Source organism: Pyrus communis, chromosome 14 (genome assembly GCF_041283825.1).
Source record: "Pyrus communis isolate YQ-2024b chromosome 14, ASM4128382v1, whole genome shotgun sequence".
NCBI classification, from domain to species: domain Eukaryota; kingdom Viridiplantae; phylum Streptophyta; class Magnoliopsida; order Rosales; family Rosaceae; genus Pyrus; species Pyrus communis.
The window spans coordinates 16,090,142-16,105,602 of NC_142578.1; the positions used below are offsets into that span (position 1 = coordinate 16,090,142).

A 15,461-nucleotide genomic window follows, 5' to 3' on the forward strand; every position below is an offset into this window, starting at 1 on the left:
CCAATCAGGTGCCATAATAATAGGGGCCGAGGTTAGTTCATTTTTCAAAGTATTGAATGCATCCATACAAGCCTTATCAAAATGAAATACAACATCTTTAGCTAGCAGATTGCATAATGGACGAGTGATCATTGAAAAGTTCTTAATGAAACGACGATAAAAACCCGCATGGCCCAAAAAACTTCTTACTCCCTTCACAGTGGTGGGGGCTACCATATTGGTGATGACGTCAATTTTGGCTTTGTCCACCTCCATTCCTTTGCTAGAGATTACATGCCCCAACACAATTCCTTGTTTCACCATGAATTGGCACTTTTCCCAATTGAGAACCAAATTTGTGTCCTGACATCTTTGAAGTACTAAAGAGAGATGGTTAAGACATTCATCAAAAGAGGAACCAAACACTGAGAAGTCATCCATAAATACCTCAATGAACCTTTCTACCATGTCAGAAAAGATGGCCAACATACATCTTTGGAATGTTGCTGGAGCATTGCAAAGTCCAAAAGGCATTCTACGGTATGCAAATGTGCCAAAGGGGCAAGTAAAGGTTGTTTTCTCTTGATCCTCCGGAGCGATTGCAATTTGATTGTAACCTGAGTATCCATCCAGAAAACAATAATGTGAGTAACCTGCCAATCTCTCAAGCATTTGATCTATGAAAGGCATAGGAAAGTAATATTTTCTAGTGCTAGAATTCAACTTCCTGTAATCGGTGCAAACACGCCAACTGGTCGTGGGCTTTGTTGGCACAAGCTCATTGTTTTCATTCCTCATCACAGTGATTCCCACCTTCTTAGGCACCACCTGAATAGCACTCACCCATTTACTATCAGAAATGGGATATATGATCCCCACATCTAACAATTTCAACACCTCATTCCTAACAACTTCCTTCATGTGTGGATTGAGCCTTCTTTGTGGCTCACGGCTTGTTTTTGCTCCTTCCTCCAAAAGGATCCTATGCATGCACATGGTAGGGCTTATTCCCTTGATATCTGCAATAGACCAACCAAAAGCTGATTTAAACTCTTTTAACACCCTAATTAGTTTATCTTCTTCAATTGGGGTGAGGTCAGAAGCTATGATTACTGGAAGAGTTTCAAAATCAGCTAGATATGCATATTTTAGATGTGGTGGAAGTGGTTTAAGTTCAAGTTTTGGTGCCTTAACAGTGGAAGGAGTTAGATGTGACATTGATGATTCTAAAGGCTCAAAACGAGGTGAAACATTGAAAGGATACAATGCTAATGCTTCCAAAGCCGCTACTTCTTCCATGAGTGCATCTTCCTCATCAAACTCATCTTGAGATTGACTCAAAACAATTTGCAATGGTTCATTCGATTGTGCCTGCAAGAACTTAGAGAATACAAGTGAATCAAGCACATCAATGGCATAACAAGCAAGAGATGACGAAGGATGAGAAAGAGATTCAAACACTTTGAATTGAATTGTCTCTCCTAACACTGTCATAGTGAGGAGTCCATTTTGCACATCAATGATGGTCTTGGCCGTGGCCATGAAAGGTCTCCCAAGCAATATTGGTAACTCACGATCATGTATAGGAGCTTCTTCCATGTCCAACACTACAAAATCTGCAGGCAAGATTAGTTTATCAACTTGAACTAGAATATCTTCTACTATACCTCTTGGATATTTCACGGATCTGTCTGCAAGTTGTAATGAAATGGTGGTGGCTTTCAAATCTCCCAAACCTAGTTGAAGGTACACTGAATAAGGCATTAAGTTGATGCTAGCACCCAAATCAAGCATTGCCTTCTCTACTTTCTTGTCCCCTATGGTGATGTTGATAGAGAAACTTCCTGGGTCCTTGAGCTTTGGTGGAAGTTTTCTTTGCAAAACTGCACTCACATTCTCAGACACCACTACCTTCTCATGTGGTCCATACTTCCTTTTGTAGCTGTTTAACTCCTTGAAGAACTTCCCATATGCCGGCATGTTCCTAATGACATCAAGCAAAGGTAAGTTAACATTCACTTTGCTTAGTATATCAAAAATTTCTTTGAATGACTTATCCTGCTTGTTCTTGGCAAGTCTTCCAGGGAATGGTATTGGTGGAGTGTATGGTTTCTCGGCCTTGTGAAGATTTGGTGCTTCTAGTGAGGAAGTGGCATGGCTTGGTTCCTCAATTGATTTCTCATTGTCTCCTTGAGTGACACCTGCATTCTCATGATCATATTCATTAGTAACTTCATTGCCAACTCTATTATCAATAACCTTACCACTTCTAAGTGTAGTGATTGCTTTGGCTTGCTCTTGGTTCCTTTGGAGTATCACGGGTTGGCTTGGAAACTTCCCAACCTCTCTTTGGTTCAAGGCATCAGCAATCTGCCCCAATTGTGTCTCCATTTTGGTTAGGGCGGCTGAATGTTGTTGGAGTGCGCTATTGGTGGAATGTTGGAATTGCAAGGTGTTTTGGGCTAACAATTTAACCGTGTCCTCAAGGGTAGTGGCAGGTTTTGGTTGGAAATTTTGGATTGGATTGTTGTTCTTCCATGAAAAGTTGGGATGATCTCTCCAACTCGGGTTATATGTATTGGAATACATATCATTCCTTGGCCTTTGGTTGTAAGAATTCATGAGGTTCACTTGTTCTTGAACATACTCGGGGTAAGCTTCCCTAGATGGACATTGGTGAGTAGGATGGCTTGGTATGTTGCAAATGGCACATACTTCATTAGCTTTTGGCACCATGTTGAGCACGGATTCAAGCTTCCTTTCTAGGTTAGCTACCTGCAACAAAAGCTCATGGTTAGAACTTGTTTCGTAAACTCCAACTTTCTTACCCCTTAAATCTTTGTGTTGAGCATTAGTCCCCAACATCTCATAAATGTTATATGATTCTTGAGCATTCTTTTTCTTCAATGCTCCACCTGCTGCATTATCCACAGTTGATTGACAATTTTGAGTTAGTCCATCATAGAAAATTTGCATTTGTAAATGAAAAGGTAACCCATGGTGTGGACATTGTATCAAGAGGCCTTTAAAACGCTCCCAACACTCATTGAAAGGTTCACCATCATCTTGTTTGAAGTTGAAGATTTGTCCCTAATAGAAGCATATTTAGGCGACTTACTTAGCTTGTTTTCGTGCATTTATATTGTTAATTCATAGTTGTTTTAGTCGTTTAAGCCATTTTCGTGTGTTTTTAGGTTCATATGGCTAAGGAAGCAAAAAGATGCATTTTGGAGCATTTTGGAGCAAAATTGGACTTGGAATGGATAGCTTATGTTTGGAGCAAAAGGAATGGACGAAATTGAAGAATTCCTAATCCATTGCAGCCACATGCATTCACATGCATAAATCAGCCACATGCATCTCCCATCACCATATCAGATTTCCATCATATTCACATGCATTCCATCCTTTAAAACATTGCACATGCACTCCCTTTAATTAATTAAGCCACATGCACTCCCATCCATTTCATCATTGCAGCCAACACATGCTTTCACATGCATTTTCAGATTGTCCCCTTGCACATGCAGCCACATATTCATTGCACATGCAATTTCAACCCACATGCATCCTTTAATCATTCAAACATGCAGCCACATTCCCTCCTAGCTGTCATGTTCCCCCCATTTCACCTATAAATAAGCATTCATTCTCATTCATTCTCATTCACTCTTCCATATTCCAGAAATTCGTCAAAACCTCTCCACACCCTTGCAGCAGCCACCAAAACACTTTTCTCCTCCATTGCAGCCACTCCAACCACTCCCCAAACCATTCACATCATCAAACTATCCTTAGACCTTGTGCTACAACGAAGAGGAAGATAAGAGGGCCTAAACGTTCATACAATTCAAGTTTGAGTTGTTGGAATGTTTAGGTGTTTCTTTGATTTCAATGTTTAATTTCAATACTCTTTGTTTTGTACGAATGAGGAATGGAAGAGAAGAGGGCCTAAACATTCATACAATTCAAGTTTGAGTTGTTGGAATGTTTAGGTGTTTCTTTGATTCCAATGTTTAAATTCAACTAAACCCCCCTTGGCTAGGGGGGGGATTCGAAATATATGTTTATGCTTGCATTTTGATTTGATTACTTCTAATTGCGTTTCATAAGTTGTGGATTCAATTTGTTTAACCGTTTGATTGATAACTTATTTATGTATGTCTATTGAGAATGCGCGCTTAATTTTCATGCATGAATATGACGCTAGAATATAAGTGAGTTTCACCTAATAGTTACGAACTTATATTCGCAAGTAGTGGAGGTTGCTTATTGATGCGTGATTTATACGCACACAAATTAAACCCTCTTTTTGTCAATTGTAGTATAAGTATAAGTAGGGATCGTTCTGGACCGGGGATTAGGAGGGATTGTTAATCACTTGGATTTGACTCAAAAACATAAAAACAAAGTTAAAAACGTTCACAAAGACTCAAAGGACTCAAAACAAGTTCAAAAGACTCAAAACTGCCTAAAAACACTAACTAGGCAGTTTCTGACCTTAACCCCAATGTTGGACGAATTTAGGATTATGGCTTGATTCAAACGTAAAATAACAATATAAAACACTATACTAGACTCAAAGAATGCAAAACTAAACTTTAAAACACTAAAACAAACCAAAAGACTCAAACATCACCCAAAACACTCAAAACTGCCTTAAAATCACTTTCTGGGCAGTTTTGAGCACTTTGGTGAATTTGGACGAATTTGTGTAATAAATTGAATCAAAACACTTAGAAACATAAACTAAGATACTTTCTAACTAAATTGGACAATAAAGTAAAGGGGGATTGAGTTTTGGATGAAATTAAAATAAATGAACAAATTCTAATTAAAACAGAATGTAAATATGAAAATGATAAAATGGAATGAATGGATGATAGAATAGCTAAGGGGTTCATCTCCACACATGTTACACTTGCATAATAAAATGATTTCCAATTGCATTTCAATAAACTATGATACTCAACACCCCAAGTTAACCGTGATGCACTAATTAACCTTCAAATCTTCCTAACGTTATTGAATTGGATGATGCATGCGACAATTCAAAACATTCCCCACAAGTCCTCAACATGAATGCATAGAAGAGGTACAAGCAAGAATCATTACGCTCTATGAAAATTATAAGTGTTGACGAGGCATTCGTTACTATGATTGCATGAAACTTATGCCAAGAATTTGTTTAACGCGATTGTTTATAAGCAACCTCCACTACTTGTGAATATAAGTTCGTAACTATTAGGTGAAACTCACTTATATTCTAGCGTCATATTCATGCATGAAAATTAAGCGCGCATTCTCAATAAACATACATAAATAAGTTATCAATCAAACGGTTAAACAAATTGAATCCACAACTTATGAAACGCAATTAGAAGTAATCAAATCAAAATGCAAGCATAAACATATATTTCGAATTCCCCCCTAGCCAAGGGGGGTTTAGTTGAATTTAAACATTGGAATCAAATAAACACCTAAACATTCCAACAACTCAAACTTGAATTGTATGAACGTTTAGGCACTCTTCTCTTCCATTCCTCATACGTACAAAACAAAGAGTATTGAAATTAAACATTGAAATCAAAGAAACACCTAAACATTCCAACAACTCAAACTTGAATTGTATGAACGTTTAGGCACTCTTCTCTTCCTCTTCGTTGTAGCACAAGGTCTAAGGATAGTTTGATGGTGTGAATGGTTTGGGGAGTGGTTGGAGTGGCTGCAATGGAGGAGAAAAGTGTTTTGGTGGCTGCAATGAGGGTGTGGAGAGGTTTTGACGAATTTCTGGAATATGGAAGAGTGTATGAATGAAATGTGTATGCAATGGATGCTTATTTATAGGTGAAATGGGGGGAACATGACAGCTAGGAGGGAATGTGGCTGCATGTTTGAATGATTAAAGGATGCATGTGGGTTGGATTGCATGTGCAATGAATATGTGGCTGCATGTGCAAGGGAACAATCTGAAAATGCATGTGAAAGCATGTGTTGGCTGCAATGATGAAATGGATGGGAGTGCATGTGGCTTAATTAATTAAAGGGAGTGCATGTGCAATGTTTTAAAGGATGGAATGCATGTGAATATGATGGAAATCTGATATGGTGATGGGAGATGCATGTGGCTGATTTATGCATGTGAATGCATGTGGCTGCAATGGATTAGGAATCCTTCAATTTCGTCCATTCCTTTTGCTCCAAACATAAGCTATCCATTCCAAGTCCAATTTTGCTCCAAAATGCTCCAAAATGCATCTTTTTGCTTCCTTAGCCATATGAACCTAAAAACACACGAAAATGGCTTAAACGACTAAAACAACTATGAATTAACAATATAAATGCACGAAAACAAGCTAAGTAAGTCGCCTAAATATGCTTCTATCAAATTCCCCCACACTTATCTTTTGCTAGTCCTCGAGCAAAACAAAACAAAAGAAACCAAAAACAAAACAAAACGAACAAAACACAACCTATACCTTCCAACAATCGTCTCAGGGATTTCCAATGCACATGACAAGTTAAAAATCATTATTCCCACAGATTTTAGCCATCTTTACACTTAAGTACATTTTTAATCATAGTCACCACATACTAGTTCACAATTAAGCATTTAAAACCATGTTTTGAATGTAGTAACATGCCTTAGAGAATTCCCTCAATTCCTTACTAGATGTACTCTCGTTTTTCACACAGATTTTCTAACTTCACACCCTACACTAGTTATATGTGAGAAGATTGATGTAAACATGAAAACGAACACTCACATATATGTATCATAAAGAGAGCAATTTCTGGAGTTAATAAGCATGTTTAGGTATGATCTCATGAATGGAATGCTACTACTTAGAAGCGAGAACCAGTGACACCATAAGCTTATACCAAGTTCAAACTCCACAAATTGAAACACATAACAATCAAGATAGAAGTCAAAGGGTTGTAACGAGGCTAGGCTATTGGCTAACAATGAAAGGTGAAGGATAAGCAAACATTCTTAAAGCAATAGTGAGCAAAGTATTGAATTAGGTACTTAGAATTCCCTTTAGAACGCAGAAGTCAACTTTGAACACCCAAGGGGAAGTCACAAAACTTAGGGCCATATTCAACTTTTTGGGCCCCTTCTTCAACAATCACACTTGTGAGTCCATTCTCACTAATTTTCACTCTTTTTCTTTCTTTTCTTCTTCTTTTTCTCACATTTTTTTTTTCTTTTTCCCGTGCCTCCTTTAAGACTTAGGCACATACATACACACAAAAATCCCTTCCCCCACACTTATTTTCTGCAACATATTAATCAAAAGGAATTCATTATCCGTCATGCTTACTATGCTTCAAGAACAAGGGTACGGATGGTCCTAATCTAGGCTAGGTGAGGATGATATGGGTTAACAAAGAACATTGGCTAAACAAGGCTCAACGGGGTTAAAACTTACAACATATACGAAATATGGGAAGTAAGGCTATTTGGCTATGGTGGCAACTACACAACTTCATCTTGATATATGTTATGCAATTCAATATCATGCTTTGAATGAAACGGATATAAGTTCTAGCATTTAGTTCTATCATGATACAATTGCATTCTAAGTAGCAACCAAGCAAGGAATAATGAGATCATGCAACAACTTTAGAAAACAAAGAATCACAGAAAATAACTCTCCAAAGAAAGTAATGGCTCGAGTCTCACAGGGATGTAGCGTTTGTTTGAGTTCCTTCCTTCAAGCATGTTACAAAAACGAATTTTTCTTTTATGATTGCATGTGAAGTCATACATTATAACCATAACCAAGCATATACCAAGAGTAAATCAAACTTTTCTCTATGTTCATAACTCTTTTTAACAGTCATGCAATTACAAACCAAATCCTTATCATTGTGTTGGAAGGTACCCTAAGACACAAACACACAAAAACGACTCAAAACACTCTTTTTAGGCTTTTTAAAACATGTTTTTTCAAATTTTTTATTTGATTTTCGGAGTTATAAAAACAAAACATATTAAAACACTCTAAAACAACTTAAAAACACCTTAAAACAGCAAGGAACAACATTTTAAGTAATGGGTGATAAAATCCCACGAATTTGCATCAAAAATACTTAGTTACCCCCCCACACTTAAATCAAACATTGTCCTCAATGTTTTAAGCATATGGTTCACACAAAACACAAGTAAACACACAAAAAGCAATTTAAACATACTAAACATGGCAGAATGTAATTAACAAAGAGAAGAGTTTAGGGACGCAAATCTGGTTATGGAGTGTAAATTCCTTCTTCTCCTTGGTAATTGCATTGAGGCTTTGATCATAGTGACTCCACAGGCTTACTCTTGAACTGGTTTCCGCCCATCATTGATTTTCCTTTGTGCTACTCTTGAACTGGGCAGCATGATGGTTCTTTTGGTCTTCCCCGAAGGTCTGAGCTTACTCCTTTGGTTTGTTTCTTTGTTCAATCTTTCCAATTCGTATTGAAAAGGGTTGGAGGATAACTCAGCCTATGTTTGTCTCCACATGCTTCAATGTATCATTTTTACTTGCCTTACTCGCTCCCCTTTGCAGAAGTGGTCCCTTCTTCGGAAGTGTATCAACCGTTGAAGATGACTACTCGAGAGCAACGCTAGGTAAGCAATCAGGAATAGATTCCAGGCAGTTGACTCCAGATCGGAAGACTGACTCCAAGTGCCGGCTGATTGCTTCTTTTACTTTGCCATGCGAGTAAGAACAAGGACAAAGAAAAAGACAGGGAAAGAGCATGATATGAGATACTTTTGCTTTTGACCTTGATGATATGAGATACCTTTGCTTTTGAAGAAGCGGTGAATGAATCAGCATACTTCAATCCGCCGTTTCCTCCTGGGTCATCTGTACTCCAGGCATCTGGTATCATCTTTGGGGAAGAAGAAAGAATTGAGTATTTCGAAAGGCTTTGCTGGGAGTGCGCCCTCAGAGGTGAGAGAGAGTTGGGCATTTTCTTCAGGTTGCCCTGCCATAAAAGACGAAGGTCGACATATATAGAGATAATATCAAGTGGTGGTACTTTTTACCCTTGTCGACAAACGTTTTGATCCCGCAATTCCGGCTTTTTGAAATAGTGGCGCCTCTTCGATCTTTGAATACGCCTCTTCGATTTCTGAGCAGGCGCCCCTTCGATTTCTGAACGACACATGGTAGTGCAGATGCGGCTCCTTTTGACAAAGCTGCACGCGTTTTCTGAAAAGCAGAGAAAGCGTCGCCGAACTTTGCGCTTGTCGGCTAAAGATGTGTAGTTGCGATGATGGCCTCCACGTGTTTTCAGCTTTGTCAGAAATCTTTTGACAAAGTTGAACGCGTCTTCTGAAAAGCCGAGAACGCGTCGCCTAAATTACGCCGGAAATTCCGGCTTTTTGAATTGGTGGACGCGTCGCCTTGGCTTCTTATAGAGCTATCGATCACCACAACAAACACACTCTGAAGAATTCCCATTCTTGAAAATCGACTCTGACCCTTTGAAAATTTACTCCATCAACCCCTATCTTTGAACACCTTTGAAAAAATGGCAAACTCATCGAACCTTAGCTTGGAATTGAGCCTTAGCAGTGATACGGGCGCGCCGCGTCAAGGTAACGTATGGCGCCCTTCTTTTTTATCTTCTAACGGTCCTCTTTCAGGTGAAGACTCTGTGATGCAGGACGCCACAACAGCTACAATAGTAGCTAGGAACCTCCTCACTCCAAAAGATAGTAGGCTGCTGTCAGGACGGTCCGATGAGTTGGCCGTTCAAGAGTCCCTCGCACTTAGTGTTCAGTGTGCGAGCTCTGTGTCCAACATGGGCCTACGCCTGCTTGCTCGGTCCCGCCAAGTGGAATCGTTGATGGCAGAGGTGGAAAGACTTAAGCAAGAGATCCAGCAGCTTAAGTACGAGAATAGAAGTTTGCATGTGCTTGCAAATAACTATTCGTCGGGGATGAAGAGGAAGCTTGATGAGCTGTAAAAGTCTGAAGGTCGGATTCACAGTAACCGTCAAAGGTTTTCGTCTTTCCTCCAGAGGCACCTTTTTCCTGGATCATCCAGCGTTTGGCCAAGTATTGAGGCCTGGAATGCTCTAGCTCCGATGCCTCCCGCTCCGATGCCTTCCGCTCCAGTGCCTTCTGCTCCGATGCCTTCCGCTCTAATGCCTTCTGCTTCAAAGCCTTCTGCTTCGACGCCTCGTAGTGGGGCTTCACGTAAACAACCTTTGTGAAGCACCACCTTTCTCCATGTTTAGTATTTTATTTAATAAATGAAATTTTTTTTTTTTTTTTTTTTTTTTTCAGTTCATTGGGTTGCCTCCCAAGTAGCGCTTTCTTTTCCGTCTTGCAGCCGGACGAAGAACCCAATCACACCAGGATATGTTCACGAATCGGATGAGAACTCCGAGTCATAAACTGGTACCTAGAACAAGAAACAAAATAACAAGATTAAGAATCTGGAATAAAATAAAAACAAATGAAAATAAAACAATCCAAGGGATTAGCAATTTTCTAATCCCCGGCAACGGCGCCAAAATTTGACGCGAGAATTATACGCACACAAATTAAACCCTCTTTTTGTCAATTGTAGTATAAGTATAAGTAGGGATCGTTCTGGACCGGGGATTAGGAGGGATTGTTAATCACTTGGATTTGACTCAAAAACATAAAAACAAAGTTAAAAACGTTCACAAAGACTCAAAGGACTCAAAACAAGTTCAAAAGACTCAAAACTGCCTAAAAACACTAACTAGGCAGTTTCTGACCTTAACCCCAATGTTGGACGAATTTAGGATTATGGCTTGATTCAAACGTAAAATAACAATATAAAACACTATACTAGACTCAAAGAATGCAAAACTAAACTTTAAAACACTAAAACAAACCAAAAGACTCAAACATCACCCAAAACACTCAAAACTGCCTTAAAATCACTTTCTGGGCAGTTTTGAGCACTTTGGTGAATTTGGACGAATTTGTGTAATAAATTGAATCAAAACACTTAGAAACATAAACTAAGATACTTTCTAACTAAATTGGACAATAAAGTAAAGGGGGATTGAGTTTTGGATGAAATTAAAATAAATGAACAAATTCTAATTAAAACAGAATGTAAATATGAAAATGATAAAATGGAATGAATGGATGATAGAATAGCTAAGGGGTTCATCTCCACACATGTTACACTTGCATAATAAAATGATTTCCAATTGCATTTCAATAAACTATGATACTCAACACCCCAAGTTAACCGTGATGCACTAATTAACCTTCAAATCTTCCTAACGTTATTGAATTGGATGATGCATGCGACAATTCAAAACATTCCCCACAAGTCCTCAACATGAATGCATAGAAGAGGTACAAGCAAGAATCATTACGCTCTATGAAAATTATAAGTGTTGACGAGGCATTCGTTACTATGATTGCATGAAACTTATGCCAAGAATTTGTTTAACGCGATTGTTTATAAGCAACCTCCACTACTTGTGAATATAAGTTCGTAACTATTAGGTGAAACTCACTTATATTCTAGCGTCATATTCATGCATGAAAATTAAGCGCGCATTCTCAATAAACATACATAAATAAGTTATCAATCAAACGGTTAAACAAATTGAATCCACAACTTATGAAACGCAATTAGAAGTAATCAAATCAAAATGCAAGCATAAACATATATTTCGAATTCCCCCCTAGCCAAGGGGGGTTTAGTTGAATTTAAACATTGGAATCAAATAAACACCTAAACATTCCAACAACTCAAACTTGAATTGTATGAACGTTTAGGCACTCTTCTCTTCCATTCCTCATACGTACAAAACAAAGAGTATTGAAATTAAACATTGAAATCAAAGAAACACCTAAACATTCCAACAACTCAAACTTGAATTGTATGAACGTTTAGGCACTCTTCTCTTCCTCTTCGTTGTAGCACAAGGTCTAAGGATAGTTTGATGGTGTGAATGGTTTGGGGAGTGGTTGGAGTGGCTGCAATGGAGGAGAAAAGTGTTTTGGTGGCTGCAATGAGGGTGTGGAGAGGTTTTGACGAATTTCTGGAATATGGAAGAGTGTATGAATGAAATGTGTATGCAATGGATGCTTATTTATAGGTGAAATGGGGGGAACATGACAGCTAGGAGGGAATGTGGCTGCATGTTTGAATGATTAAAGGATGCATGTGGGTTGGATTGCATGTGCAATGAATATGTGGCTGCATGTGCAAGGGAACAATCTGAAAATGCATGTGAAAGCATGTGTTGGCTGCAATGATGAAATGGATGGGAGTGCATGTGGCTTAATTAATTAAAGGGAGTGCATGTGCAATGTTTTAAAGGATGGAATGCATGTGAATATGATGGAAATCTGATATGGTGATGGGAGATGCATGTGGCTGCAATGGATTAGGAATCCTTCAATTTCGTCCATTCCTTTTGCTCCAAACATAAGCTATCCATTCCAAGTCCAATTTTGCTCCAAAATGCTCCAAAATGCATCTTTTTGCTTCCTTAGCCATATGAACCTAAAAACACACGAAAATGGCTTAAACGACTAAAACAACTATGAATTAACAATATAAATGCACGAAAACAAGCTAAGTAAGTCGCCTAAATATGCTTCTATCACTTATAAACAATCGCGTTAAACAAATTCTTGGCATAAGTTTCATGCAATCATAGTAACGAATGCCTCGTCAACACTTATAATTTTCATAGAGCGTAATGATTCTTGCTTGTACCTCTTCTATGCATTCATGTTGAGGACTTGTGGGGAATGTTTTGAATTGTCGCATGCATCATCCAATTCAATAACGTTAGGAAGATTTGAAGGTTAATTAGTGCATCACGGTTAACTTGGGGTGTTGAGTATCATAGTTTATTGAAATGCAATTGGAAATCATTTTATTATGCAAGTATAACATGTATGGAGATGAACCCCTTAGCTAGGTTCCCATCCATTCAATTCAATCAAATTCATCTTTACATTCTATCTAGTTTATTAACTTCTTTCGTTATTTCAATTCTCGTCAATTTAAAACCCCCCTTTACTTTCTTGTTCTTTAGTGTTTAGACTTTGTTTAGTTTATGTTTTAAAGTGTTTTGATTCAATTTATTTCCCAAAATTCGTCCAAATTCACCAAAGTGCTCAAAACTGCCCAGAAAGTGATTTTAAGGCTGTTTTGAGTGTTTTGGGTGATGTTTGAGTCTTTTGGTTTGTTTTAGTGTTTTAAAGTTTAGTTTTGCATTCTTTGAGTCTAGTATAGTGTTTTATATTGTGTTTTTACGTTTGAATCAAACCATAATCTTAAATTCGTCCAACATTGGGTTTAAGGTCAAAAACTGCCTAGTTAGTGTTTTTAGGCAGTTTTGAGTCTTTTGAACTTGTTTTGAGTCCTTTGAGTCTTTGTGAACGTTTTTAACTTTATTTTACGTTTTTGAGTCAGAATCCAAGTGATTTGCAATCCCTCCTAATCCCCGGTCCAGAACGATCCCTACTTATACTTATACTACAATTTGACGAAAAGAGGGTTTAATTTGTGTGCGTATAAATCACGCATCAGTCCCCTTAATGTGGCTGTCTTTTGAGTGGAAAAGAACTTCTCCAAGAACTTCTTAGCCACGGCATCCCATGTAGTGAGGGAACCTGGTGTTAGAGTCATCAACCAACTCTTGGCCTTATCTTTCAAGGTGTAAGGAAACACTCTCATCCTCAAATTCGCTTCACTCACTCCCTGCAAAGGTAAACCACTCACAACATTGTAAAACTCTTTAATATGAGCTAAAGGGTCTTCATTAGGTAAGCCATAAAATGAAGGAAACATATGGAAATGTGAAGATTTGAGATCATAGTTTCTAGCTTCTGTGGGCAGCAAGATGCATGAAGGTGAATTTGGTATGATTGGTTGAGCAAAGTCCTCCAAAGCTCGAAGTTCATCTTCGTTGCCCGCCATCTCTTCTTCTCTTTCCCAATTAAATTGCTCAGATTCTTTACTTGTTGAACTAGGTGAATTCCCTTCCTCTTCCTCACGGTTAAAGGATGAACTTAATGGCACAAAGTTGTCCAAAGTGTGGCCCTTTAATCTTTCAATTCTTTGGCCTAACTCAACAAGTTTATTTGACATATACTACCTGAAACAAAGTAACACAAGTGTGAATGAAAATCAAGAAGCAAAAAACAATGAAAAGAACAAAAATAAACTTAAAAAAAACGTTTGAAAAGACTCAAGGGATGTGGAACTAAACGCTTAGACACTTAAACAATCCTAAAACCCAAAACAGCCACTAGAAGACTCAAAATTGCCTAAAAATCACTTTCTGGGCAGTTTTGAGCACCTACACTAATTTGGACGAAAATGGATGGAAACTTGAATCAAAACACTTATAAACACAAATCAAAACACTTTCTAACTAATTTGGACAAAACAAAGACTCAAAGGACTCAAAACAGATTCACAAGACTCAAAACAAGCTAAAAACACTCAAAACTGCCTAAAAATCACAAATTGGGCAGTTTTGACACTAAACTCAATTTTGGACGAAAATTAGGTTTGAGCTTGACTCAAAATGCTTCAAAACACAAGATAAGACAGATTCTAAGCCTAAAACCTAACAAAATATGGGGGAAATTGTATTTGGACGAAATGCAATTAAATGGTCAGATTATAACAAAACCAGATTGTAAAGCAAGTTGATGTAAACCAATGGATAATGGAATGGCTAAGGGATTCTTTTCCACACCTGAAATGTATGCAACTTAAATCAACTTCCAATTATCAAATCGACAAGTTATGAATCTTGACACTAATCAAAATAGCAAACAAGCAAACAAGCAATTACAAGGGACTGAAATCAGTCCCCGGCAACGGCGCCATTTTTGTTGATGTATAATTCCTTCCTAATGCTAGAATATATTTAGTATACTGGCACAAGCAAGGGTGTCGAATCCACAGGGACTAATTGGACCTATGTAACTACTTGTTTGCAAGAAATCTAAGAAATGAATCAAACTAGTCTAAATAGGCAGATTTGAATCAAACTAATCAAACTATGCAGATTTGTTGTTTTAACTTGAACGCATAAGAGAATGAAGTAAACACAAATCAATGAATTAACAACCAATATAATGAGATAGTATCAATGGAAATTAAACTAGGGATTCGATTTCACCATTGCTCAATTAAATCCATGTTTGTTAAGTTGGTTTATACTCATTCATCTACAAATTTCTTGAGTTTGTTTCACTTGGATATGATCAACCATATGATGTGTGGATTTGATCAAATGTCTATAATCTTGAACCTAATTGTGATGTGCAACTTTGGTTCATAATCTAGAGTATGTAATGCACAAGAGACGTTCACTAAGCCAAAGGGAACACTTGGCAGGATGTTTGCCAATCTTTCCCTTCATTCATTCACAACTCCACCAATATTAGACATGATGTATGTTTTAATCTTGGCTAAATAACTTGTGGTTAACTCAAATGGCGATCAAGC

At 37.9% G+C, this 15,461-nt stretch overlaps 1 protein-coding gene and 1 pseudogene across 1 annotated transcript in view; both read left to right on the forward strand.

Moving 5' to 3' along the window:
* LOC148691293 (uncharacterized) overlaps positions 1-15,461 on the forward strand; it is a 175,108-nt gene that overhangs the window by 141,379 nt on the left and 18,268 nt on the right. The gene's annotated exons all lie outside the window — the stretch shown is intronic.
* Positions 2,972-3,071, forward strand: LOC148691294 (small nucleolar RNA R71; annotated as a pseudogene).